The sequence below is a fragment of the Lontra canadensis genome, unplaced genomic scaffold, assembly GCF_010015895.1.
Source record: "Lontra canadensis isolate GAN:19392208 unplaced genomic scaffold, GSC_riverotter_1.0 scaffold17, whole genome shotgun sequence".
Taxonomy (NCBI): domain Eukaryota; kingdom Metazoa; phylum Chordata; class Mammalia; order Carnivora; family Mustelidae; genus Lontra; species Lontra canadensis.
The window spans coordinates 14982654-14987080 of record NW_022631011.1 but is presented as its reverse complement, the minus strand read 5'-3'; the positions used below and the strand labels follow the sequence as shown (position 1 = coordinate 14987080).

The window sequence follows — 4427 nt, the reverse complement described above, 5'->3', positions numbered from 1 at the left end:
TTTGTATTTAATCCAGGTCTCTTGTTGGTCTTGGTGGGAGCTTTGGTCTCCCATAAACACTCCATCCTACCATCTGTCTCTCGTATTTTACTTATTTTGCTTTCTTGGTCTATCTCTGCTTATTAGAATGTCATTTTCATGAAGTCTTATATTTTTCTCCACTTTCAGTGGCTACAACTGAGCCTGTCACAGTGTGGGCCCTTGTTAAATATTTATTGAACAAATATATATATATATATATATATATATATATATATATATATATATACACACACACACACATTTATATATATATATATGTTATATATGATTATATATATATGATTATACAAAACCAAACTACCTGTAATCCATAGGCTAATTATTAACAAATTATGATGTTGCTTTGAGATAAGCGTATCTAATCCATTGGCTATAAGCAAGCCTGAAATTTACACTAGGGCATCTGAGAAGTCACCCCATATAGAGGCTGTGATCCTTCAAAACAATTGAAAAGGAGGCATGAGAGATTTATGTAGTTTCTAGTTGCAGAAAGCATATGAAAAATGTTAATAAACAGTGGTCATAAACATGAGGCTCAAACCAAAAAAAAAAAAAAAAAAAAGTCCCAGGATTCTTAATTATAAAAATTGATTTGCAACAAAGATGTATTCCATATAGACAATTCTATGAAGCTTGTTCCAGAGAAAGTAATAGCAGGGATTCATGTATTTAACTATGGTTGGGTTTTTTATCTAATCAGTTTTTGGGAAGCCAGCTAGTCAATATTGGATAGATAGAGAGATGGGTAGATAGATAGATAAATAGATAGGGCTATAGCTATAGATAGATATCCTGATGAAAATCAAAGTGTGATTATCAGGGGCTGAGAGGTAGGGGAGAGATGAAGATGTCAGTCAAAAGGTACAAGCCAGGGGTGCCTGGGTGGCTCAGTGGGTTAAGCCTCTGCCTTTGGCTCTCATGATTCAGGGTCCTGGGATCGAGTCCCCGCATCAGGTTCTCTGCTCAGCAGGGAGCCTGCTTCCCTCTCTCTCTGCCTGCCTCTCTGCCTACTTGTGATTGCTGTCAGTCAAATAAATAAATTTAAAAATCTTTTAAAAAAAAGGTATAAGCCATCACTTATGAAATGAATAAGCTTTGAAGATCTCATGTACAGCCTGGTAACTATAGGTAACAACACTGTACTTCGTACTTGCAATTTGCTAAGCAGGTAGACAGACCCCAAAGTGTTCTTACCATACACACAAACCGAACAAGGTAACCATAAGAAATGATGGATTTGCTAATTAACCTGATTCTGATAATCCTATCATAAGATATATGTATAATAAATCATCACATTATATGCTTTGTATATATAGTTCTATTTGTCAGTTACACCTCAATAAAACTGAAGAGCAAAACCAAACACAAATGTTGCCATTCGTCTCACATTTGCCTGCCAGGAACTGTGCCGGTGCTCCTAGCTGCCCCCTGCCAGGCCCAGTCTCAGCCCAAGGAGCCTTCCAGGAAACAGGGTCAAACACCAACCTGTTCAAGTAATTCTAGTCTCTTCTAAACTTCTCAGCAGGTGTTCTTAATACGCCACAACCATTTTTATAATCTTTTCTTCTTTCCAGATGTCGCATGTTCAGTTTGTTGCTGCTTTTCTAAAAATTTGAATTTAACTTTTTCCTTCTATTTCCCAACAACAACTATCACCACATAAATTAGGCTACCTCCTCATTCTCTGAGCTCTTTTTTCTCATCTCTTCTTTTTTTCTTTCTTTTTTGTAACAAATTTATTGAGATACAACTCACATCCTTCCTTCTCACTTTCATCTTACTTCTCTCAATAGTAATCCTCACTAGCATATTGCTGGTTTGCTTGATTTTCACAACAAATCCTAGAGTCTAGAGTAGAGGGGAGAAAAGAGGTATAAGGGGAAATGCCTAGGTGGTCCTTGCTGAGCAGAGGTAAGAGAAGATGCTTTGAATATTCATACAAGAAAAAAAAAAAGATTTATACCACCAGTTACTTAGATAGAAAGCAATTTAAAACGTGGTCCCTGCCCTAAGTGAACTTCCAGTGTTTAAGGATGGATAACTTAGATGTTAAGTAACAGAGTGGGAAGTAGGGTGGAGAGCATCAGTCATGTTCTTTCCAACTTTGAGAAAGGACATAACTTCTGAAACTCCCACTTATACTTAAAGTTTAAAATGTCTCAAACCAAAGCCATTGTCTTTCCATAACAAAACTACTTTGCTTTTCTCTTCCTTGTAGTTAAGGTTATTGTGATCCTCTCACTTACTCAAGAAAGAAACCAGGGAGTCATCTTAGACATCATCTCTTTCTCACACTCACATCCATCCGTCTCCAGGTTAATTGCTTTATCTGATTCCTTATCTCTCATCTGGACCATCTTCATGGGTCTTTCAACTCAACAGCTTTCTGATCCATCCTCCGTCATAGTGGTTTTCAAATTGTGTTTTTTGGAACTTCAGTTATTCTTGTTCTTTGCTTGTTTTGTTTTGCTTTTGTTTTGTTTGTTTTTGGCCCTTTTGGTTTGGGAAAACTTACTTCCACTTCAACTAGAATGCCTCCTTTCCCTTGCTCATAGAGCTTTCCCTAACTTCCCCATGTGAGGAAAAGCACTTCCAAGTCTTTTGTGTGCATACAGGCTTTTACATGTGCCTCTGTTATTTATTACCTGACCTAAGTGCTGTAATTACGTCATTTATAAATCTGTCTCCTCCGGGAGTGCATTAATTTTCTATTCTTTAAATGCCCAGATGATTGCAGAATCCTGGGCTTGATATATGTTTGGACAAAGAGAGATGATATTGTTGGTAACAAAGATTAGGACTGCAGCAAAGTGCTCATTTGAGAAGGCATTAAATAATTCACTTTTGAAGACACCGAGTTTGTTATTTCTGTGAGCCTTGAAGCTAGAAATAAGTAATAAAGAATATGGATGTGGAATTCAAGAGACATCCAATCTGGAAATGCAAACTTGATTGTTATCAATATGCACATAACTAGGGCAACTCCAAATGGAAACAATTCACCTACTTAACCCTAAATTCCAGTGTGGAGAGGATTACTCTGATGTAAGAAAGTCTGTGTTTTGTCACCCTCCTCACATGGAAATCTACCAGCTGAGGATTGAAATTTACATTGTAGAAGGTCATGAATAAGTAACCTAGAGTCACAGGACCCATAATTTTCTTTTAAGACTAAGAAGTCCTAAATTTTTTTTTTTTCCATTGTATTATGGATATGGAGGGCCGTTAGAAAAGGAATGTTCACTTGTTCAGACTTGGATTTAAATCCTGGCTCTCTGGAAACCTAGCAGTCTGAGCTTGTTTGAGTTAGCTAACCATTCTCCACCTAAGTTTTCTTACTAGTAAATAGGAATAATAATGCCTAAATTGGAATTACGTTGTTAATATTTTTAATGAGATAATATTCAGGAAAAGAGAGTTCTGGAATGCTTGCACATAGTAGGCACTCAATAAATTTCTTTAAAAAACATTTATTGAGTTCCCTTTATGTGCTGTGCACTGTTCTGGTAGAGCTTACACTCAAAAGCAGGGAGAAGAGAGAAAACAATAAACAATGAACACAGGGAAGAAGTCAGTTATATTGTATGCCAAAAGGTAACATAATTCTTTCTATGTTGAAACTCATGTAGGGCAAGTAGCTCCAAATCTTAATGCCTACAGGGGTCAGGAAAAAAATCAAAATAAGGCACGTTGTTGAAAAAAAGCAGCCCTTTTAAATTATTCTGAAATTGTTTTGAAAAAGTAAAAGTACAGAAAACTTGTTTCTTTTCTCTTCCTAAATTTAAGTTCAGAAAATAGTAGTGCAGTGGCTTTGACAGCACACATGCTAAAATTGGAACGATACAGAAATTAGCATGGCCCTGAGCAATGATGACACACAAATTCATGAAGCATTCCATATTGAGAAAGAAAGAATGAGAGAGGGAGGGAGGGAGGAAAAGATGGAGGAAAGGAAAGGAAAGGAAAGGAAAGGAAAGGAAAGGAAAGGAAAAAGAGGAAGAAAAGAAGGAAGGAAGGAAGGAAGGAAAGAAAGGAAGAGAAGAAGAGAGAGAAAGAAAGAATAGTACAAGTGTCCTAATAAATGATAACCGAAGCCTTCCCATCTGAGACATGAACAGGGCAAGTTCAGAGTGTGCTGGCTTTAGCAGATCGGTAGCGTTTGGGAATATAGACTCAGTGTAACCAGAACTGCCAAGTTTTCAAAAGAAATCACAAGTTTACATTTTGGGTAAAATGTCTTAATCTGAATATAGCAATATATTCATAATTTTTTTTTCCAAAATATTTGTTGACTACACTTTGGCCTATAGATGTAATTTATGAGAGATTCTATTTCCCCATAATTTTTCCTGACCATATGTACTTAAAAATTATTTAATTTT

The 4427-nt window shown here is 36.4% G+C and overlaps 1 pseudogene; it reads left to right on the top strand.

Annotated features, from left to right (window-relative positions):
- The first annotated feature begins 3850 nt into the window (after nucleotides 1-3850).
- LOC116869009 lies at nucleotides 3851-3950 on the top strand (annotated as a pseudogene).
- Nucleotides 3951-4427: the final 477 nt, after the last annotated feature.